The 25,033-nt window shown below is 45.8% G+C and overlaps 1 protein-coding gene and 1 long non-coding RNA gene across 13 annotated transcripts in view; both read right to left on the reverse strand.

Annotated features, from left to right (window-relative positions):
- PPP2R5C (protein phosphatase 2 regulatory subunit B'gamma) overlaps window positions 1-25,033 on the reverse strand; it is a 133,000-nt gene that overhangs the window by 64,240 nt on the left and 43,727 nt on the right. The gene's annotated exons all lie outside the window — the stretch shown is intronic.
- LOC309626608 lies at window positions 6,255-25,028 on the reverse strand. The gene is made up of 2 exons (XR_014243316.1): window positions 18,194-25,028; window positions 6,255-9,614 (listed from the first exon to the last, which is right to left on the reverse strand). It is a non-coding gene; the product is annotated as an uncharacterized lncRNA (long non-coding RNA).

Here is a 25,033-nt window from a genome sequence, read left to right on the forward strand (position 1 = left end):
GTCTAGTTCACTCCGGTTCTCTGCACCTGAGAACTGGCAGTGTCACCGGGTACGGGGTCGGGGAGGTGTGTGGGGCGAGGAGAGCCAGAAGCAGCGGGTCAGACTGAGGCGAGATAAAGGCCAGGAGAGACTGGTTTCCTCAGAGAAGCTCTTAATTACGGCAAGTGAACTTCTCAGTGAAGGAAGTCACATGGAAGAAACATACTGATTTCTAGCCTAGACTCCACCATAAAGAACATGGTGAAGTCACGACAGGATTCTAAGCCTCAGGTTCCTTGAGCTGTAAGACCTCTAGCGGACACACATGGACATTCAGGACTGTGTCCCCCCTCCTGGCACAGGCGACGCATAGGAGGAACTCCACAGATGTCAGCTGAATTAAAGCCTTGGCTCTCTGACAGTTAAAGATTAAGACAGCTCAAATTCCTAGGAGCACAGAGATACAGCCCCAACAGTGTTGACAAAGGCCCTATTTCCTGCTCAAGAACCTAGTTCTAGAATGCCTGTTGGGAACAAATTAGACCCTCACCACTAGTACAAATCAGTAAACGTCCAGCACCTCTGGTTGTATCGCCTCATCCTTCACTTAGGCCGGCATTTCTGATGAAGCGTCACACCCCACCAATGCGCCTGCCGACCGACAGCTCCGGCAATGGAGAAGCTCTTGCCTAAAGCGCAACGGTGGGCATCATTCCAGGAAAACTGCTTTCACTACATTTCACAAATAAGAGATGGCCAAAGGAAGGCTGCAGAACGTTTAATATGTTTGCCAGCAGACAGAAGAGTGTGGAGTTGTGAGAAGGATATCCTGAAAAAATACATAGAGTCTTTTCAGTTTTTATTTATGTTCTCTACTTCCTTTCTCTGTGTCTCAAATAGATATGAGTGGTCCTTTCTGGATTCGAGCTCTCTTAGGATGGGTTTTGGGCTCTTCACGTATGTCTGGCCCAGGGCTGCAGCAATAAGCCTTGAAGGCCCGTGTGCCAGGTCCTGTGGAGAACGAGCCTGGGAATCAGGGCTCTAAAGTGATACAGGCACCAGGACGCCGGGAACCACGAAATCAGGGGCCGTGTGCGTGTGTGTTGCGTGCCCACCCTCTGGGGAGGTGAAGCAGATAAAGATCGGTGCTGGGCGCCCCCGTCCCCCTCGCAGGAGCTGCCAGCCTCCTCATCTCCTCACATGCCCACCACCCCATCCCTCCAGGTCTAGTATTAATTAATTAGTGCTGATGTTTACCTGTGCTAGGTTCCAGTCTTCAGCTCACCCGCCCATCAACTAACCCCTGCTCAGAGGCCAGGCATGGTAAGGTTACCGGCCAGTGACGAAGAACGATACCCCCTGCCCCCGCCCCATCTCCAAGGCTCAGCGCACTCTGAAGGCGGGGATGGCCCATGTCCCTCCAGGGACATGGAGCGGAAGCCCTCCCCAGGGGCTTTCTGGTGTCTGACACTGAACTTGGCCTCACTTGGGGAGGACCATGGAGATAAAGACGGGGCACAGCAACCTCCACCTCCGCTGTACGCTCAGCAAACAACAGGCGCTCGACGAATGTGTCACGAAAGCTAACGACGGGACAAGGACAAAGCCACAGGTGCTCACGAGCAGTGATCCGACACCCCTGCGCAGGGTGTTCTTCTCAGATTAAAGCCTAATACGTTTAGTGCATTATCCAAGGGGTGGACCGAAAGGTTCATTTGCCCTTGGAGAAAAACATGCCACCTAAATATGTGACGTTTTTATTATTAGTTAAAACAAGAAACACTCTTGTGTTCTGTGTTGAAAGACATTTAGCTGATCCTTTTCTACATAGTTGATCCCAAATTACATGGCAAATCGAGACGATGCTTCTACTTGGTTCCTATTTTCTTGACATGCAGGGTTCGGCGAGGGGGAGAACCTGTTGGCCTAAGGAGGGCTCCGCTCGGCTCCCGCGTGAGATGCTGCTGAACCTGGGAAGGGGAGCCCGACCCGCCTGTGGGGACGGCGAGGGGCAGAGCTGCGGGCGGTGCCGGGGCCACACGAGGAGCTCGAGCAGGCAGCTGCACCTCCGTGTCTCGGGGCAGGACAGGCACGGCCGGATGGGGAGGATGAGGTGCCCCTCCTTTTGGACAGCACGCCAGCTTCCGGTCTTTTGCCCGCTCCCTGCCTGCCTGTCGGCCTTGCCCGGTTCCCCGCTGGCAGGCCCTTCCCTCTCTCGACCCTGAGAAACCTCTATTCTTGACTGCTTTCTATATTTTAAACCAGAAGGACTTTATTAGAAAGGAGCACAACGTAACGTACCCCCAGCGAAGCGCCTGTCTGGACACCGAGGGCACTCGCCCGACCTGGGGCAGGACGTGGCCTTTGGACAAGCCACCCCTGTCCTCCAATGTTGGAGCCACAGTCGAATTTGGTGGTCTGAGCTGGTGCCATCTGGGAAAACAAGGTACTTCCAAAGACTAGTTCTTTATGGTCCAAGTTTTATAGTTAAATCAAGACAACTGCTGCTCGGGGTACCTTGAGGTCATCACTAGGCGCAGTTGCCCCCTTAGTTTCTAACTTTGAATCCTCCACTTAGCAGATACTTATTAAGCCCCCGAGACACCAGGCAGCAGTAGAACAAAGGCATTAAGAACTGGGGTGGAAAGTGAGAATATGTGGGTTGGAATTCCAGCTCCACCTGTAACTACCTTAGTGACCTTGGGCAGAACACTTGATCCCTTTGGGCCTCGGTTTCCTCAAGTGGGAAATGGGGGTAACTACCCAGTGGGGTGGCTGTGAATGAGCAGACGTGATGTGCTAGAGTGATGCCTGAGATAGAGTGCGTCCTCAATAAATGGTGCTTGTTTCTGTTTTCTGTTCATCAGATGCAGTGACTCGTTAGCTTCTATCACTCAATCTTCTTTATGCTCCTACCCTTAAAAAACGTCTGTTACGGAAGCAACGTTTTTCATCCTCCCCAGGCATTTCCAAGCAGGCCACTAATGCACTGCACTCAGCAACTAGATCTGCACCTAACAAAGGACGACTCTCAGGCTGACGGTGTCTGGTTGTGCGTAACGCAATTACACGGATGTGCTGGCGAACAGGGCACCGCGGCTGTGCTCCGCTGCTCTGGTTCTCAGAACTGTGTCGGCGCAAGGGCAGCTACTTAACTGTTGGCCGAGAGGGGCTGAATGGACCCCAAATCCAATTATGACCCATGTGCCTGCTGGGTCACGGAGGAGCCAATCTCCCTGATGAGTTCATGGACGTTTTAGACTATCAATTTGTGGCGTAACTGGATTTGAGTGGAAAAATATCCTTAAAATTTGAAAGGTTTATAAAGGATTATGGTGGAGCTGGGGTTTTTTGGGGGGCAGGGGTGCTACTTGAAGCTTACACGGGTAAGAAGACAAGTTAAGCTGGAAAGCAGCAAGCAGACTAGGGTGGCAGGAGGCACTGCTCTGCCCCGTTTGTGACCAGTTGCTTGACATTTCTGGGCCGCAGTTTCTGCATCTGAAAAAAAGGTTCTTTCTGGCTCTCTAAGACTATGGGAGAGTGCTTCTCTCAAAGACCAGGGTGCTGGCAGCAGTTCCCAGAGGGGGGAAAGATGAAAATACAACAGGTCGCTAGAATGGGTCACTTATAAGCAGGCACCACAGGGAGGAACATATAAGAAACCAAGGGCCTGAACTTACACGTGAAACCTTTCTGCATACAGCCGACCACTGGTCAACATGTATTACACATTTCGGAAGAATTCTGGTTTCAGAAAAATAACACACGCTCACCGTAGGATAAATAAAATCCAAACAACATAAGAAAGGAAAGCTCAGCGAGCAGCACTGCTGGCATTCTGACGCACAGCTGCCGGGATGGGGGTGGCCTCCACGCACACAGATGTGCTGACGTGAATGACTGAGCTACTGAAGACCATGCTTCATCCGCTCCTGTTTTTACCTTACTCAACCCTCTGTCAAGAATGTCCTGTAGATCAATAAATAGACCAACATATCTTTAATTGTTTGGAATTTCACTGTCCACATATGCTACAATTTAACAAATCGAACCTTCTAATAAGAATAAATCTTCTCATGGTTTTTTTTTTTTTTAAATAACGTGACCAGAAATGCTTTAATTTATGATTAATGACAGAACACATTCACCTAGTTCTACTTCCTTCTAAAACCTCACTAAAAGTTCAGTGAATTTTGTGAAAGCCTTAAAACTTCAAGGCAACGGAACTGCTGGGCTGGAGAGCAGGTGGAGGAGGGCGGCTGGCTGGACACCCCAGGACAGAGGGATGGCAGGACAGTGGTGTGGCCGTGGGACGGCGGAGAAGCGACCTGGGGTATGCTGGTGGGGCCCCAAAGGCCCCAGGAAGGATGACCACAGGCACCACGCAGCAGGGGTGCAGCTGGGCCAAGAATGTGGGGGCCGGTGGAAAGGTGCTTAACAGCCGTCCCCCGCAGACCCCTTTGCCCCCCGATGACAAAACTACAGGTCTCTCCTTTGCTTCTGGAAACAGCAGAATAGTAACAGCCAACCTCCCACTGTGGCAGCAAGAAAAGCTTGAGAAAATAATCTTAAAACGCCGTTTAAGAGCATCAATGGGGGACTTCCCCGGTGGTTAAGAATCCGCCTGCCAATGCAGGGGACATGGGTTCAAGCCCTGGTCCAGGGAGATCTCACATGCCGCGGAGCAACTAAGCCCGTGCGCCACAACTACTGAGCCTGCGCTCTAGGGCCTGTGAGCCACAACTACTGAGGCCACGTGCCACAACTACTGAAGCCCGTGTGCCTAGAGCCCGTGCTCCGCAACAAGAGAAGCCACCGCAGTGAGAAGTCCGCGCACCGCAACGAAGAGTAGCCCCCGCTTGCCACAACTAGAGAAAGCCTGCACGCAGCAACAAAGACCCAACGCAGCCAAAAATAAATGAAATTTTAAAAATATGTATACATAAAAAAAATAAAGGCATCAACGAGCTCACAAAATAGTGAGGATTTATAGGACCAACAAGAAAAGATAACAGAAACCAAAGAGGTGAGCCCTGCACCAGAGGTCGCCTCCTGGGGGAGCAAGGCAAAACCGGACCCAGGGCCCAGAAGGAGGGGAGGGGCTGGTGAGACCCCACCCCAGGTCACTGAATATAAATATATACACGTGAGAGAAACGGCAGAGCAAATGTGGCAAAATGTTGACAAACGAGTGAAACTTGATAAAGAAAATTCTTTGTGCCATTCTTCTACTTTCTGTAAATTTGAAATTATTTCAAAAAGTTAAAATAAAAGCAAACAAACCACAAATGGGGAACGAAAGTTGAATTTTACAGAACGCTGTCTTCACGTTTATTGAGATGTTCCCATTTGTTTTCCTTGGCCTGTTAACACCACGATTCTCTCCTTCCCACCAGGCTGGCCAGAAGCATCTCTCCCCTCTCCTTCCTCCTTTCGCCGCCGTGGCCCTCCTTCCAAAACCAGCTCTCGGGTTTCATTCCTTTTCCCCCAGTTTCCTGATTCATTTGTTTCTGCTTCTGTCTTTATAGAAGACAGTAATTCTTTAATTTATCTTGGTCCTTTTCTTTCTAAGCGTTTAAGTGACTTCCTCTCATCCTTATTTAATAATCATGTCACACATCAACTCCGTAAGCCGTCACCTTGTTTCACTCACTCACTCGCTGGAGGCATCGTGGTTCTGGTAGGAGAGCCCAGGCCCGAGACAGCCGGCCTGGCCAACCAACCCTGCCCTTCATTCCCGGGCAGTGTGTCGAGCCTGTGCGTCGCCCCCCAGGAGTACGGCGAGGATGACGACAGTGCCAATGACAGACAACAGACGGGACGCGCTTCTAACAGTCCTTGTAGCGCGGCTGTTACCGTTACCAACTTGTTCATTTGAGGATGACGTTTTCAAAAGGCAGGGAAGGGCCTGCTTTCATGGGTTTCACTCAAGTGAGGGGGACAAGCAAGTGAAACCAAAATCTCAACACCCCACAAACAAAACGATTTTAGGAAAGAAGAAACCCTAGTGATGGGTTAGATGAGGCGGGGGGAGGCCTGTCCATGGAGACAACTCGGGGCTTAAATGCAAACGCTAAGGAGCAGCCAGTGGTGCCAAGATCCAGACAGGGCCACTCCAGCAGCAACGAACGCCCTCTCTGCCCTGACGCCTGGTTTCTACCTTTGCATTTATCCCCATTTTTATTGCATTATGATGAGAGAATGTGGCTTCTACTTACTTCAACTTGTGGAAAATTGCAGAGGTGTTTTTTTGTTGTTTTGTTTTGTTTTAAATATTTAAATATTTATTTATTTAGGCTGCGCCGGGTCTTAGGTTAGGTTGCGGCATGCAGGATCTAGTTCCCTGACCAGGGATTGAACCCGGGCCCCTTGCATTGGGAGCACGGAGTCTCACCCACTGGACCACCAGGGAAGTCCCTGCAGAGGTTTTCTCTGCGAACTATTATTTGTTACATGTACACACCTCGTGAGCACTTGTTTTCTGAAGTCACCCTGGTTCACCGTGATAACCTGTAGTCACCACCTGATCTGGGACGGGCAGGGCTGTCCGGGCACATTCCACCCCCGCTCCCCCAACCCCGGCCTTATCAGTTTTGCCTTGCAGTCCTTCTAGCTGTGGACACAGAATCATCTGGGTAAATGGCGTATGTCCATGGCAGTTCTGCCATCCTGTGCACTGTGCACTTTGGTGTGGTGAAGTAATCCTGTCTCACTGAATCTCATTTTGCCTTGAATTCAACTTTGCCCACTATTAATGCTATGACTCTTGGGTTTTTTTGCACCTGCCTAACATATCTTTACATCCTATTTCTTTTTAATACCCTTTTATATATGACCCATCTCACTGTAGGATTTAAAGAAGTTAGAAGAACCATGTTTGTTCAATTTGTTATACACAGTAGTATACGTATAAGGGTAAATGTAACTTTAAAAATTATGGAAATAATCCTTAAATTTTGCTAGTCTAGAAAAATGTATGCAATACCCCAGCCAGACATTTAACATTGAAATATTATATTTAAATAAATTTATTCAGTTTAAATAGTATTTTCAAAAAGAACTATTTTCAGACCCTTGACATATAATCCTTGAAATATAACTTTCCAAAATAACAGAGTGACATGTTTACAGTAATGATAAAACCAGCTGTAAGCGTGTGCATGATCCTAGAAGCTGCGATTCTGGTCTCAAGCTGGCAGGTTGGGAGCCCAGAAGGGAAGGCTTTGCCTGTGGCCGCAGTCAGGCCTGGCTGCCACTCTCCGCGGGCAGGTCCGGGGACTTCCATCCCCAGCTCTCCGCCCACAGCTCAGCTGAAATCCTGTCCAGCTTCCTGGCCTCAACTGCGTGGAACATTTCATATGCTTTTTGCTGGGAGTCTAATCCTATTTATTTTTGCTTGGGGACTGAAAAATTTCCTTAAACAATTTTAAAAATCTAATTTCCTACTGTATTTTATCTTGCTAATTTTCCATACTATCTTCACTTTTAACTCTTTTAAGGAATACTAATAGCTTACCATTATTGAGTACTTACTATGTGCTAGGTATTATTATAACTCCTCTAAGCCCATGAATCCTGTTACACAAATGAGGAAACAGATCCACACAGAGATTAAGGTGACAAAGCTCAGAAGCGACAGGGCTGGTGTCTGAGCCCAGGCAGTGTGGCTTCAGAGCCTCCCGAAGGCCTGTGGGAACAAGGAGCATGCCTGTGAGGGGACAGTTCTGTCCATACTGGTACCATCCAGTTGGCCAGGAGCCCTTTCAAACATCCCAGGCTGGTCCCTACATGCTGCCTGCTCCTTACAGGAAGAATCATGGCCTTGATGTTCCTGGTCAAGATAAAGACTGTGTTTGTCCCCCAGTCTCTGCAAACCTTAACAAAATATTATTTCTAAGACCTTAAAAACTCCTCAAAAAAAACCTGTGAATTAAAATCAGTGATGCCTAATATAAATAACTTTGACATAGGCCAAGTTCCCCATTAGCCCATATCCTAGATGAGAGGGTGGGATGTACAAAAGAACCCTTTAAACAAGTCGTCAAATGCCTGGGATTCTTCTGCCTTAACTCCAAGTCTGACCTAATAACATTACCACCAACTAAATATCCAGATCATCCACTTCTCCTTCTACCGAATTCTCCTGAATACTCAGCCAACTGCATAATGTGCCCCAAGCTGGAAGTCACTCCCTCAGGGGTTCCTTGGTGTAATTCGCCCACAAGCTCTCGGCCAGTGCCCGCCCCTGGGGCACGCCCCCCCCCCTTCTTCCCACTCGTGGCCACAGAACATTGTTGTCATAGCACCTGCCAGTCTTCCTTAGATGGCCCCGGCCAAGGAGCTGTGCTCGCCGCACCATAAGGAACAGTGCCGGGGCCACCAGTCAGGCTGCAATCAGAGACCCCAAGCCCTAAAGACAGAGGCTGCATTTCCCCCTTACTGTGAATGTGCTTTGAATACACTCCTAAAAGTAAAAGCCTTCTCCAGGAATCTGGCAAGAAAGGGAAGCAAAACAGAAGATACTGCCAGACTTTCTAATCTTCCTCTGAGGCTTTTTTATCACGTGCTCACGAGCGAGCTGTATTTAAGAAAGTGAATTTCCAAAATTTGAGGACTTTTTCTCATGGCTTTTTGGGAGAGGAGAGGGTAGTGGTAGACAATTAGAGGGTTAATTTCTGATTTTTCCCAACATACAATAAAGATTCACTGCTCTAATCTCCAACCAGATTCCCGATAAGACCAAACTGGTATCTTAATGCATAAATCCTTTGTATAAATGCCCCTAAGCAACTTGACAGCAGCTTGGGCATTAAGCATGCATCATATATGACCTCACAGTTTTAAGAGACCTGGATGCCAGGACGGGCAATGGGGCTCTGAAGTTTCACCTACAAGACAGTGAGTCTGGGAAAAGAATTTCTACTAGAACCACCACCTTAACTAGAGAGGGAAATACTTTCTCAGATTAATTACTGGTGGCCTGTGGGACGTCAACAGCCGCACTCAGATGCCTAATCAAGTGACATTTAACTTAATGTCATGATCTTTCTTCCTCTCCTTTTTTGAGAAGACTATTTTGGGCCCAGATTGGAAGGACCACTTCCCTCCTGAAACTGGCCTCAGTATTGCTGTCACCGTTTCTAACCTCACACACAACCTCCACGGCCTGAGCACAGAGACGGGGAAGGTTGGACAGAGACAAGGGCTTTCCTGTCCCACAGACAGGCTTCTGGGGGCTATGTCAGTCGCTGCACTCTGGCCAGACGGACAAGGTGACCCTTTGCATGTGACACAACCGTCCTGATTGGACCATATTTGGTCAATCAGAGGAACAGATCATTTTAAACTTTGGATTCAATGCAGATGGGAAGTCAAAATCAAAGCACTCTGAGCCACATTAGAGAGAAAATTTAAAACAAAAACATAATTATAGTACTTTGATGTTTCCAACAGTGTATTTACAAACATCTTGCTGCCTGATCCCTATGACAATTCAATGAGAAATCTGCTTTGGAAGAGTCGATCGCCCTGATGGTTAGCTGGGAGAGACGGAACTCAAACTCAGGTCCTCTCACTCCATCACACTGTGTCCTCTCAAAATAAACCAAGTGAACGTAAGGGAGGGGTCCCTTGGGCTAGATGATCAGAGCCAGGAAGGAATGCAAAATTTAACATTAGTTACCCATGGTGGTAGTTTCTGCAGGATTATCACGCCACATAATTAAATTAGTCGTTTTAGGCAGCTTTCTGATCCTATAACAACTTGTGCCAAACTTTGAGAGTCCAGGAATCTCCTCGCTGACCTGCAGTAACCCCATCTTCTTAAAACATCTGCTCCAGTCAAACCAAGCTGGCCAAGACTCCTCGGCGCCAGCAGGGCTGAGTGTCTCTCCGGCTAATGGAGACCCCAGCACAGGCCCACTGTTGGCCGCAGGGGCAGACCCAGGCTGCAGGTTTTTTTAACACCCAGACCCCACTCCCAGGCAGCCTGGGCCAAGAGTAAACAACTTGATCCCAGGGAAACGTTTTGGCCAAGTCAAAGCTCTTCTCCTGAAAACCGAAGTACCAATAATCAGCTTTCACTAGTTGGGATACGAATTTGGAAACAAGGGAAGAACCGGGCAGAACTAATCACCGTGGCTGCTAATGCGACGGATTTTAGTACGTTCCAGACTCTGTGCCAGGCGCTCACACCCTCTTCTCATTGAGTACCCACAACTATTCCACGACCGACAAATGTTACTATTCCCAATTTGCAAATGAGGAAAGTTACTCAGCAGGTTAAGTAACTCACTCGAGCTATATCACTGAGCAAAGGCTTAGAGAGACGCAGAGAAATTACCCGGTGAATGAGGGCACAAAGAGGCAGTGACAGTGAGGCTAGGAGGTGGACGAAGAGAGCAGGGAAGGCCAGAGTGCGGCCGGAAGTGGACAGGCAGCTGTGAGCTGTGCCGCTGTGCCCTTCCCCAAGGGCTGCCGGAACCCGGACCCTTCAGTCTCCAAGTCCAGCTCCACTGGGGCTGCTGTGTTTGGAACCAAACAGGAGACTGGGGGGCTCTTTGGAACAGTCTTCTTGGAATGAACTCAGTGGGCCCATCCCAGGGTTTCCGTGCTTCAGGCATTCACGAACTCCTTCTCAACATCTGCCACGTGTGTGCACAGTCGTGCTATCGTTTACTGGGTATTTTTATTTAAATGGACATACAACTTTTTTCTAAGCCCTGTCCTAAGCAACAATAATCCAAGAAATTGTGGCTCTGACATGCTAATTACATACGTTTATATTCATCAGTGTATAACTTTTAAAATCATGTTCACTCAAAATCATCTCTTGTGCCACCAGCAGTGCTTACCGACCATACCTGGAGGCATCCTGGGCTATTCCACCGTATAAAGAACAAAGCAGAAACCCTCTTTCACCCGGTTCACAGTTTCCTATGTTGACTCTTACTACCCTGCCAAATGCATGCTTTGGAGTCACCCTCTGCGGTCCTGAATGAGAAGCAAGATCATTCAAGCCCTGTCGTACGTTCTGTTTCTCTCACGGAGGGATCAACTCCTCTCAGCCTCTGCGCACCCCCTGCCAGTCTTTGGTTCTGTAAATAAAAGACTGTTTAGCAACCCACTCAGTGTCAGAAACTCTCCATCTGTCCCAGGCAATCAATTAGTTCTTTTAGGTTTTGCCTTCAGATCGACATCATAATATATCGCTGCTAAAATAAGAATGTCTTCAGACGAATTAAACCCAACTTTAACCAGTGTAAGTAACAGATGAATTCTACTTATTTAAGGAAGTGACTACAAGGTGGGCATGTCCCATCTCACAACTCAAACAGGAAGGTAAGCACCCTCCTTTGTGCATTTTGCATTGGTTTTAGCATCACAAACTAGAAGGAAGCTTAAAAAGATGCCGTGCCCATTGGGCCATCGGTAGCCTAAATTTTTTTCTGCAACTGTGTTAAATAGCTCCATTCAAAGGTTGAACTGGCCCTCCAAACGGGCTTCTAATAACTTTTTTTTTTAATATACTGTTGCATATGTTCTAATGTTTTAGGCCTTATCAAATTCTTTTTTGGAAGTAGCCAAAATTTAAACAATAAAATGTCCTATATAAAGATGCAAGCACGTCTTATACGTTAACCTAGCACAGACACCAGCAAGAAGGCTCATATTTCATTTGTGGTAAAACAAACAAGACAAACACCACCAAAGCTGAGCAAGGTGCCCTTCCTGCTGGCTGCTCACACCCTGGAGAGCTGCCACTCCCGCCCTATCACAGGGCTTTGCAGTTGTATGCACCTGGATTGTTTACCTTTACATTCCTCACCTGGTATGACAGGTATGACACAAAAGTGCTCAGAAACGTGTGCTGGGCGAACACGTTTACAAGAAGGCCCCAGTATAGCTATATGTCCAACCCTGACCCCCGCACCTGCACCCCTGCACTTCTTCATCTTCCCGCGCTTTGCTCTGCCAGACCGCCCTCACACCCCCAGCCCAACCCGGCCGCTGAAGCCCGGCCGGCTGGCAGATGCCCCCTTGGCGCCTCACCATCCTCTCCTCCCGCAGCCCCATGAAGCTCTAGGGCCGCTTTCATGTGCCCTTCCCCAGGAGATGTTTACTTCTAATTATTCTCAGACCACAAACTCCCTGAGGGCAGAGCCTCTTGCTTATCTTTGTGTTCCTTGCTTTATGGACTTGAATTACCCACTTACACCTCTAAACTCAAGTATCTGATAGAAGAGCTATAATTCGACCTAACTTGACAGAAATCATGCGTCTCTTTTAATAGAATAATAGAGTTATGTTAAACTTCAACTAAATACCTTTTGCTAGAAGTGATCCATTTCATCAGACGTACGCTTCGCACAACACAGAGCCTGCACGCCATTCCCTTCGGGGGCGTCCCATCAGAAGCCCTAGCTCCGGTGACTTTTTGGCTGCTCTGATTTACGCTGATCTGGGCTAACCCTCAGCTGTCGTCAGCCTCAAAGCAGGACCAAATCAGGTCAGAACCTTCAACGTCACAACTGAGAATTTGTTTACAGTTCTGAGGTAGATCGCCCTTTGTTAGTTTAAGTGAAACCCTGCTCTCATTTCGAGAGAGCAATGCACAGCTCATAAATGCTATGCAATTCCACTTGTGATAACTGAAGATTTCACTGATGTAAAATGTTACAGGGGTGGTAAAATTTGAATTGATAACAGGAACCTGAATTAATGGATTTAGAAATTTTCTCTCTCCTATGGACAACACCCTGTTGAGCCTTGGAGAATGAGTGGGAGAGCAGTTGGCATTTTTAGGGATCACACCTCAGGTTTCCATTGAGTCAGTACGCTATCTAATTAAGATCTTCTGCCTTGAGGATAGGCCTGAACAAAGCAGATGTTTTCTTTACAAAAATAGTACTCTTTTTACAAAATGATACTCACAGAATCTGAGGTTTAGATAACACCACGCATGCCCTAATTTCAGTTCTAGTTCTTAAGAGGCAAGAACGCTGAGCGATCAGCTGTGGCAGCAGAGGACAAAACAGCAACGGCTTCCGAAACTTCTCTTTTTTGTCACTATGGACGCTACATCAGTGTTCAGTTTCGATTACAATTTCAATGCTGCAAAGCAAAAAACAACACCAACGACAACCGCCAAGCAACAAAGTGGGACTGAGCGGCTAGCAGCTCGTGGGGAAACACAACTGGAAGGCAACATTAAAGGGTGACAGGGTGGGGGGCTGGGGGTGACGGTGGTGGAGCCATGTGTGAACTCCTCCTCCATGTGACCAGCGTGCTTGGGACTGTCCCTCTGCGATCAGGGTTGATGCATGGAAAACCATTTAAACACTGACAAAACTCAACACATTTACAAACATAAGGTCAAAGTTAGGTGGAAAATCACCTTCCTTAAAAAAATCTACCTTCATGGACTATTTATTATAAGAGATCTTGAAACTGTTAAAAGTAAAGCACAATCAGTATTTTAAATGAAGGAAAGGTGACAAGCTCAATTACTTCAGGAAACTAAGGAACCTGAACAGTGGTGAGTGTTCAGATCGCCCCAGAACCCCTGGTCCAGGCGGGGCCCTGACCCAGCGTTTCCCTCCTGTGCGTTTCCTTCTGGAAGGATCAAGGAGAGAAAGTCTAAAAAAAAACAACAACTACTACGCTGTACTCAGAATTTATAATAAGGGTTCTTCTCACTTAAAAATAATGTAGGGTCTTTCCCTTCCCTCCATTCTCTTTTGGGGGCAGGGGAGGACAAATCACGGTCCCCTTTCAAGGGTTACAGGACAGAACACTGCCAACTGCCTCCAGCCTGGTGGCTGGCGTCCCAGTAAACACTAAGACAGAGCCACCAGACAGAGCATCAAGAGAAACTTTGTTCCAATTTCTCCTGAAGGTGATTTCAAAACCTCAACTTTCCAGGGTGAAAGGCTGTAAAAAGCTGGAGAATGTATATTGTTTGTGAGGTGAGAATAAAGAATACCTTTGAGTTTCAGTGGAGTATCAAAACAAACCTTTCTGCTGTCCCAAAGCAGAAAGTCTGTCTACCTAGTTAGCTTCTAATGATTATGCTTAGAGATACAAACTAATAATATATACCTGTGTGTGTAAGCATATATCCTGTGCTCACCCGGATTCATATAACCTGACATACCCCCCTCCCACCTTCTGGCTCATATATAATTACAACACTGAATAAAATGGCTTTAAAAAAATTGAGGAGAAGTTCATATAACCTACAATTAACAATTTTAAGGTGCATAGCTCAGTGGCATTTAGTGCATTCACAATGTTGTGTAATTAGCCCCTCTCTCTAGTTTCAAGACTTTCCATCACCCTAGAAGAGCACTCTCGCCCTTAAGTAGTCACCCCCGCCGTCTCTCTTCCCCCGGCCCCTGGCAACCACTGATCTGCTTTCCGTCTCTATGGATCTGCCTGTTCTGGACATTTCATATAAGGGAAATAAGAAATGGACTTTTAAGTTACATAAGTTGTCTGAATTATTATGTGGTAATTCCAAATGTAAACAAGGTATAAATCTGGGATTTGTGGCTTAAAATGATGTTCTGGAGTTCGGATTTCACAGACCAGTAAAATTTCACAAGGAATCCTAAAAGATTGACATTAGCTTACCACCCTAACTGACAAATAGGAACATTTAAACAAATCATAAAAGATATTTTAATACCAAAAAGGACAATCCTAGAATAGATAGACCTGTAAGTTGAATAAACTTAGCTTTATGAAAGACCCACACTATATCATCTTTATTTCTGCCTGGACAGGTAAAAGCCTTGCCACAGAGCAGCACAGGCATTTGGAAATGACTGATCCTGGGCTGTCACCTTCGGCACATCTGAACCTAGATAAACTAAGTAGTGCACTCCTGGCCAAGAACCTGATCTTCCAAAAAAAGATAACTTAGGGAATGAAACGGGTTTCATCCTGTAGGAATCTTTTTGATGGCCAAGACTGGCCAGGTCTAAATCTACCTCAAGAATCAATAGAAAAGGACGGCAGCTTTGCAAGAGACACCAACACACTGACAATCAGGTAATTCCACTTCACCCAGGTGGACGGATGCCAGCCTGGGGTCTGGGTCTGGCGAGGTTAGACAGCAGACAGTCAAAGAAACAACCTTTACAAACACAAAAGCTCTAATGGGCGGGTTTCCCCCAACTCGGCCTTTTAAACTGGGGCATGCGGTCTGGGCATGTGCGAGGGGGGCGGTGCATGTTTATCACAGGGTAGACACGATACCCTTCCTGGAATATCAGTTTTACAAAGCAATTAAATCATGTTAAACATCTTTAAATTAAACAGTATTAATTATGAAACAGAATACAAAATTCAAATAGCTTTCTGTGACAAAACCCAAGACTTCAGAAACTTAAACATTTTGGGGGTTCTTACTAGACCGTATCAGGCCATGGCCCCAGACTTCCAACAAGAGCAGGTTCTCCCTCAGTCAGAGGAACTGCCAGGCAGAGTGTGGACTGCACTGTCCTGATCTAACTGATTCTAGCCCAGACAAGGCTACCGAGAGAGGCCAGGAGCACTGACAGACTGGTCCTGAAATTTACATGGAAATGCAAGGAACCCTGAATACAAAACAATTTTGAAAAAGAAGAACAAAGCTGGAGGACTCCCACTTCCTGATTTTAAAACTTCCAACGAAGCTACAGTAATCAAGACTGTGGTACAGACATACAGACCAATGGAACAGAATAGAGTCCAGAAATAAACCCTCACATTTACGGTCCATTGATTTTCAACAAGCATGCCAAGTCCATTCAATGGGGAAAGAACAGTCTTTTCAACAAATGGCGCTGGGAAAACTGAATAGCCACATGCAAAAGAATGAAGGTGGACCCTTACCTAACAGCATATACAAAAACTAACTCAAAATAGATCACAGACCAAATGTAAGAGCTAAGATAAGATGATAAAACTCTTACAAGAAAACATAGCAAATCTTTGGATTAGGCAATGATTTCTTAAATAAGAGACCAAAAAACAGAAGCAACAAAAGACAAATTAGATAAACTGGACTTCATCCAAATTAAAAACTCTTCTGCTGCAAACAATACCATCAAGAAAGTGAAAAGACAACCCACAGACTTGGAAAAAGTGTCTGCACAGCATATCTATACTAAGGGATCATGCTCACGATTGCTACCTCTTCACCAGTCCGGTCAGCTCCCCCTCACCCTGCACACTTCCCAGGTCACCGCTGCCCCTCAACCTTCTGCAGAGGCCTCCCCTTGTGCCACCAGGAAACCCAAAGCCATTCGGCCTCACCTTCCCCAGCTTCCTTCTTAAATTCCCCCTCCTGCCCTGGAAATTTCTGAAAACATTCTGTGCTGAAGACGACGCTGAAATTCGGGTTTGCAGCAGATCTGGCTTTGGCAGCCTTACCATTCACACACAAGAAAGAAAGAGGGCTGACCGCAGAGTGACAATACCTGAAACACAGCAAAACTGGTTCATTCAACAAAATGAAACACAACAATGACAGGTCAGTTCCAGCAGAACCAGCTGGTCTGAGCGAGGCCCTGGTTGGGCAGGGGAGGGTGACTGAGCTGCCCGAGCCTCCTGCGTTCCGTGCTCTGCTGCCCTCATGAGTGAGGGTGTGCACGTAAACAGGCAGGGCAAGGGCTGGCAAAGCTAACCTCTGGTCACGCCTTAAATCCAAATCCGTGATCGTGGCCTTTCCATACTGTGTTGTAGCCAGTTAACTAAGAGCGCAGCACAGAAACATAGAAGACAGCAACCCCTGATTCTGTGAAGATCAGTAATCACATATGCCCTCTACTTTTAATGCTCTGCCTCCCTTTTACTTTTTTGAATAGGTATTATGTTTACAGGGTTCAAACACACACGCGCGCGTGCACGCACACACGCACGGTGAAAACCCTGGCGTCCCCCCAACAAAGGTATCACTTTTTGTTTCTCGCCTGTCTTTGAGGTTCACGGTGGAACCGTAACAGAAGTAGCCTGGCCTCCCTCCCCGCGTGATGCCCACTGTGGCTGGCACACTCCGCAGTGCGCCTCCTCATTCACCGCTCTCTCACCCGCGCTCCGCTCATCAGTCCACAAAGAGATGCTACTTACTTGACGTAAACCCTTTCCCGGCGTTTCTCTCACCGCATTGCCACACCCCATTCACAGCACACTCCCCAGTGCGCTGAACGAGTCGCCCGGAGTCGCCCGGGTCCCACCAGCGCCGGGGACCACCAGTGAGCTTATCAAGTGTTACTTCTCTTGGGAGGCCTGCCCCCGCCCCCAGGCCCGCTCCCTCCTCCTTGGTGCCAGTCTGAAGGCGCACAGACATCACCTTCAGCGCCCAGCACAGTGCCAACCACCAAGGTGGTGATTTACAAATATCTGTCAAGGGAATGAGACAAAGCTTTAGGTGGCCGTAAGGCAAAAGGTCAAAACTAAATTTTGTTCTCCTTTCTGTTAGGTATATTCCATAAAGTTTTCCTTCCTTTTGAAACAAACTCAGTTAACTAAAAATTTTGGTCTTACTTTTAACCATATGTGGCACAACAAAGGATGCAGCGCATCTACGCTACCAACACTGAAGTCAACAAAAGCACACGCACAGAGTACTGGGAGCGAAGAATGAGGAAGGGAACATCACATCGCAGGGCTTCTTGATAATCAGGAACATGAGTTCACAGCCTTTTTTAAAACTACAATGTAAACATCCCCTCAATTGTATACATCACCAAGAAGTAGTTGTCTTTACTACTGTCTCCCCTCGGACAAATGCCTGAACTCAAACAGCCAGTTTTCAGATGAAGAATGTCTCTCCTCCTTACAGCCCAAAAGCTCCAAATTCTATTACTACCATTAGAACAATATATCTCACTTTGTTCTAAATTCAAAGAATTACTCGTGAGGAATCTTTACCAGTACTAAGTTTACGTTCAGCACTGACGTACCCTCATTAGCTATGCTGAAAGTGCAGCTTCAATGTAAATCTTTCAGGATGTGCAAGGTCCTCAAACGAAGTGGAAAGCAGTCCCGGAGTCCATGTTTCTTCAACGGGAGTTTCCAGGCTATGCTAAGGGGCAAGTGGGTGCACTTTAAGGCCCCACTGACTTAATTTCATCCATACCCACAAACCCCCAAGGTACAGCCTTACCTTCATGACCCAGAATCTGCATCTCCTGTTTTTCTAGATGACACCGTAAGATCAACTAACCTGGTTTCAGCTGCGCTGCACTCTACACCGCTGTGAAAAACTGAGAGCAGAAAGTACTGCGTAGCTAGATCTCTGTGATAAAGGAGCCTGTGAGAGCAGCCCTGTGCACATCCAGAGAGGTGTGAGCCCAGAGTCGTGAGTCAGAAAACCCAAGAGCTCTTCCTTCTGACCTTAGGCAAGTCCGGGAACCTCTCTGCTTTGGCTTCCACAGCCGTACAAATAGGACTAATCATACCTGTTTGCTGCCTCATAGGAAATAGGATGGTTAATGAACACTTGCAAGGAGCCCTGACGATGAAAAAGGTTCCTGGGTGCTAATGACAAACAAGAGTCTCCATCCTCCTTTGGGTATCGGCCATGCTGCAGACGGGGAGGACCAAAGTGCTCCGAGTAAACTGGTCTTCCTAAGCAATTTCTCTTAAGGCCACACAGTTTTGAAAAACTCTGGAAGAAATGCATGATGGTAACGCTTGGTGTACCAGACAGTATGCAAGGAAGCACACAGGGATGGCAGACGCCTGAGCTGCATTAGCCCTTGGGCTGCTCTGCCTCATTTCTGCACACTCCTAACTGGTATAAATATTTACCTGGGCAGCTTGTTTCAGTTACTTTGGATGTCACAGTCAAGGCTATTAACTGGCTGATAAGTCCCTGTTTCCTGACGAAGAACACTTTACCGAATATGCTTCTTAAACTTCCCTTTATATTTTTAACATGATGTACAGTTTTAAAAATTATTTTAGGGGCTCCAAGTTTAGCTTACATTTCACTTAAAGGCTCTCCTCCTTTTTTAAAATAGAGGAAAGGCTCAAGTAAGCAAATGATTAAGCCTATGTACTAAACAACAAGACTAGAGACTGAACTGTTTTTTATAAGTTGGTATTTGGCTTCACAGAAACACACGTGCGTGCGTATGCACACGCATACCCCCCAAAAGATATTTTCCCAAATCTACGTAGGCAGGGCAGTCTACGTTTATTTAATTGGATACTGATGATTGCAACTCATATCAAATTAAATGCAAAAATTCAAGCTTAATATTTTGAAAGTTTACATTGAACAGATGCACAACACTTAGAAGTGAAAAATCCAGAATTCATATGCACTGATACTGTACTATTTGAATAAGAAAAGTCAACCCAAGAAAGTTTACGTGCCTTAGAAAAGGTCAGTTTAAATATCTGATGGCCTCCTCTGGAGAATAAATGAGACAAAATAAGAAAGGAGTGCTGAAGGGGAAGAAGTAGGCAGAGAGGAAGAAGATAAGCAAAAAATTTCAGGACATCACAAGTTTAACTTCGGCTTAAAGTGTAAACTTAAGTTAACCTTTGTTTAAGATTAATAACACCTCTTCAATATAATGTCATTTGTGACTTTGTTGCAAAGAAAAGAAGTTTCTGAATTTATTAAAGTCTAAAAAAAAACCCTCACTCATTGGACAGTCACTCAAGTGTTCTACCAGCACAGCATTTCTCTTAACTAAGGATAAGAGACAAGGAGGACTCTGCTTATTCTTACCCTGTCCTTCTGTCCTCAGGGACAGCGGGCTGGGATGTGAATCTAAGCTCCTTTCTTTCAGTTCCCTTGAAAATAAGTAATTTAATCAAACGCATTTTAAAATATAATGCATTCGCAGACTCAGGAAGGTATGGAGACAGTCAAGGACACCAGTGACCCAGTAAGTGACACTGTTAGGCCTTAGCCTTGAGTCCGATAGCTCGATTCTGGTATGATTAGATCTAATTTAGGAAAGGGGGGGGGTCACTAAATTGACAAAATCCCAATGTTTTCAACATCTAGTAAAATATTCTAAAAAGCAGGCAAGAAGGGTCATTGATGTTCTCTCAAGTAAGATGTCTCCCTGGGACCAGGCCTCAAGCACAGAGAACTGTCCACATTTCCTGCAGCTTGGTGTGGCCCAAGTGGCCCAAGTTCTAGTCAAACAGTGCAAGGTTTCTTCAGGCCTTGTCACTCACTATCTGGTCAGGTCTGCTCGTGGACATTCATTTTTGACGTCTGTAGAACGAGCACAGAGCTTCTTACCCACCCGGCTGTGGGCACTGAGTGTCTGCGATGGTCCCTGGGATGGCCCAGGCACGGGGCACGTGCTCCACTAGCTACTGCCTCCTCCCAGATGTCCACCAAGAGAGTTTACAGCAAATTTAGCAGAAAGACGCGGAAGACCACACTTCGAGTTTATGTAATGTATGTATACGTAGTACAACTCAGGATAATATAACGTAACACTAGCTCTGAACATTACCAATTATTTTAGAAAGCTATCAAGATGCTAAGACCTTGTAAGAGGTTTAGTTTTCTAAAACTGCAATCATGTCAACTTTTTTTCTTAAGAAATAAAAAACCAGGGAATTCCCTGGCGGTCCAGTGGTTACGACTCTGCGCTTTCACTGCCGAGGGCCTGGGTTCAATCCCTGGTCCGGCAACACTGTGTGTCAAAAAAAGAAAAGGAAAAAAAATACTGTATACTTTCAGTGAATAAATAAATCCATATTTACATTATTTAATGTGAACATACGGACACACAGACAGAGGTGTGGAATGATATACAGCAAACTCCAAACAATTTGCTCTGAGATGCCAGGAAAGGTAGGAGACTGATTGTGGGGATAAAGCTAGGGAGAATTTTAGTTTTATTCATAATTTTAAAAAATTTTCAAAGTGGCTATATTCACATACGGATTTTTTATAAAGATTAAAAAGATAAATGGAAGCTGACTAAGGCCGAAAGAGAGGCCCCGAGGCCCCCCGGGTCCTGGTGTGACTCCACTGCCCACATGCTGGGTGGAGTTATCACCTCCCACTGTGGCCTGAGAGACCTGTTTACATTACTAGCTGACTAGTTAATCTGGGAAGTTTTTTCCTTGAGGTAGGAAGAGAAAAAATACAGAGGCTTGGTAAAAAACAGGGTCAGGTCACATCCAGCTCAAGCTCGAGAGCTTTCCCAGGCCAAGGGTTTTCCGTTATTTTGGTGTCAGGATCATGTCCTCTAAAAAAGTCTGGAGGACCCAAAAGAGCTTGGGTCACGTGGGTTCCACCTACTGAAACTGACCAGATTAGAGAATGTTTAAAACAGTTACCTATTAATTCATTTAAGAGAAGAGGAATAGGCTCTTTTCCTGCTAACATAAATATCATTATGAGAACAACTTCATTAAAAAAACAGCAGGAAGAATGACACTGTTTTACATTTCTGCCTATTTCTTTAAAGTTTGACTTAAAGGACAGGTAGACCTGCATTTCTGCTTCTGTATTCAATTTGTTTGATATGGTATTTTGGTTGAAGTATATGAAAAGAAGCCCAGCCTTCACAGACATGTTTAGTTGAAAAAGGGAGGTATTTCAATGGCTTTTCAAAAAAATTGTGGATATTCTTCTCTGATTCTATGCTAACATTCAACGAGTGGTAGTTTCTTAAAGATTAGTTGCAACGTGGAATCTGGAACCACACTGATGGATGTTTCAGTGACGTCAAAGCCTGAGACGTGTCCTGCACGTTCAGCGTCTCCCCGGCCCGTGCATGTTTGCAGCGTCACTGAACGTGCTGGCATGCAGTCACGCAGCTCTTCCATCGTTCACATCAAGAAGCCCTGTTTGTTAACAGCACCAGGAGTCGTCAGCACCGGGAGCTGTCAAGCTCACGCTGGCAGATACAAGTTTTCCAAAATTCAGATTTTTGCTTGCAAGTTTGAATTTCATCATGGGCAACAAATAGTGTCACTGCTGTTTCCCCTGAACTGACAGGCTTCCCTCATTCCTTTTCGAGAAAGCAAACGTCAAATATTCAGGTCTTACTAACCCAATCTGTCTGTCTTTTGTTCTTTCAAGTACTGAATAAAAATGATGTTCCTGAAAAAAGTGGCTAGTTCAGCCTGCAACTCACACGACTGTGCCGTGCTCCTAGAGACCGCCGCCGTCCCGCGGCGTGCCCGAGGGCTCTGTGTGAACTCTGCACGCCATCCACAAAATGTTATCGCAAGGTGTGTTTGCAAAGGCTGAGATTTACTAAACCTAACATTTCATGCTTCATCAAGGATAGGCTTAGGTCAGACTGGTGTGACACGGCGGAGTACACGCTGGTTTCTAGCTGGACACCACTGCGTACCCCAAGAAAGGAGCGGTTCTACCCACCACTGCCTTTGCACCATCAGGGCAAACGGCCACACGGTGAAAGAGGCAAAAAAGGCCTTCGCGTTCTTGGGAAGACAGTTTTGACCTTGCAGATCCCTTGAAAGCATCTCAGGGACTCCAGGGGCCCAGTGACCGCACCTATAAACACTGCCCTATGGAAACGCTGAGGATACCGTCACAGCTTCAGAGCTGTGAAAACAAGGTTATCATATACCACCCCTAGAGAAGCCTGGCCTACTACCTGAAGGTGAAAAAAACAACTTCTAGTTGTATATGTACCAAAATGATCTACAAATGCCAACACTCACAGACAACCCCCACCCATTTCTTCCTCCTCGAAGCCTACCAAGAATAAAGGACCAGCAATTGAGGAAAACTAGGCTTGCTCCCTAGAGTGAAACGTTACTATTCTCATAACTTTATAAGTCAAAATACCATAATTAGAACACATTGCTGGTGAATAGCACAACCAGCAGATAAAAATCCAAATGCACTACAAGAAGTTCACACACATCAACGACAAAGCAGAGACTGAAAAACCTAATCAAACAGGTATAACAGCTCAAGCTCTATTAAAAATGTCACAATATTAAAACTTGAAACAATAAGGTATAAGGTTATAGTTTGGATCCCACTTAGTTCAAATACTATCTTTTTTTTTTTTTTTTTTTTTTTTTTGGCCAAACCGTGCAGCATGTGGGAGCTTAGTTCCCTGACCAGGGATCAAACCGGTGCCCCCTGCGTTGGAAGCGCAGAGTCTTAACCACTGGACCTCCAGGGAAGTCCCACCAAATACTATCTTAATTTAAAAATCCCAACACAAAAAAGGAATTCAGGAGTTTAATGTAATGGGATTTGACAATTTGACAATAAACTTTTGGAAGTCAAATTGCTAAAGCATCCGAAAGCAACATCTGCATTTAAATACAACTAAGGGGAAATGACAAGTGAAGTCACCCTATTTGGGACTAATCACAGATAAAGTCTCTAACTTCTAAAAGTAGAATTCCTTACGAATCTTATGCTAAAACACTTTTCTTCAAAAGAGTTAAAAATGGGGTGAGGAGAGGAATGTATTAAATGCTGATTTCTTATTAACAGACGAGATCCCTGAGAATGACAAGTCTGAAAGGGGATCAGTAAGTACACTCTGACTAGCGAGACTTTGGATCGCCTTACTAGGTAACTTTACACACAGTCTACAAGCAGAACACAGTGCACACTCCAGGATCATCAATGATACTGATTTCTTCCAGGTGGTGAAATGACAAGCAAATTGCAAGAAGAGAGGCTTGGTAAATGGGAGAGGGAGAGAGCAGACGCAGACAGAGACAGAGACAGAGACAGATGAGCTTCAAGATGAACAAATACAGGTAATACAGCGGCAGAAAAATAAGTTGTGGTTAAGATGCCGGGCTCTGAATTACCACAATGACCTAGAAAAGAGATGATAACCACAGCAACCACTAACACTTCCCATAGTCGTACAACACGCCGGCACCATTTTAAGCATTTTCTATGTATTCACTCATTTAACTAACCCTCATAAAAATACAGAGAGGCAGGTCCTTTTATCCCCATTTCATTCCCATTTCCAAGCAGAGAAGTGAGTTGGCTTGCCCAAGACAGCTCAGCTAACCAGTGGTGGGGTGGGAGCAGGGATCCGACCCCAGCTCTGTGGCTTCAGACCCCCCGCCCTTAACCACTAAGCACCCTGCCTCTCAAGTTCAGAGGGAACCTTGCTTTTACCTAAGAGCGTGCCATAAACTGTTACGTTTTAAAAGTCCAATAAAAATGCCAATAAACATCAAAAAAAAGGTGTACGTCCCCAAAACACAGTTCGCTAAGATGGTGCAGCTGTCTGTGCAGCCACTACAAGTTAGCAACGAGGGGACCGTGCTGGCTGCAGGAGGCCACCAATAAGGCACTGGGCTACAGGGTCTCAACCTCACCCCACCTGGGATGACCAAGCCCCCGCCTGATTATTTCACTGACGGCCACTCATTTGTCAGCAATGGAGTAAAAGGAAAAACATAGGAAAAGCCAAAACTGGAATACAAAAGACCACTGCTCACTATTTAGGAAACAATTTCTAAGTAATCACATGTCCTTTGCACATTTTTTCTAAAGCAGAACATTTTAGAGACATTTCTCTCAAACATTACGAAAAAGTTTAAACCTACACAGAAGCTGAATGCTTGTATTCAACTTGTACACCTGTATACCCACTTCCCCAGATTCACCAATTGTTCACATATTAGCTTTACATTTATTTTTCTCTTTGTTATTTGAAGCAAGTTGCAGAGATCATGATACTTCACCCCTAAATACCTCCGTCTGCAACTCCTAAGAATGAGGACAGCGCCTACAGATCACAATCCCTTTAAAACTAATAGTAATTCCACAGCGTCCCACATCGCTCTGTACTCGACCAATGTCTTCTGCAGGCTTGATTTTACTTTGTTTTGTTTTTAGAACAAAGATCTGATACAGATTCACTCACTATATTTGACTGTTACATCTCTTTAGTTTTTCTTTTTAACTAGAGGGGTTTTTGATTTATGAATAATTCAAGGGTCTAAAACAAAACCAGATTTTCCTTGCTGTAGTAGTTTGTCCTTGTGCACTTTAGCCAATGTCTTTCCAAGATTAATGAGAAAGACTTTTCCTTGAGTACATTAGTGAGAGAAA

This window comes from Balaenoptera borealis (genome assembly GCF_965194805.1).
Source record: "Balaenoptera borealis genome assembly, chromosome: 3".
Taxonomy (NCBI): domain Eukaryota; kingdom Metazoa; phylum Chordata; class Mammalia; order Artiodactyla; family Balaenopteridae; genus Balaenoptera; species Balaenoptera borealis.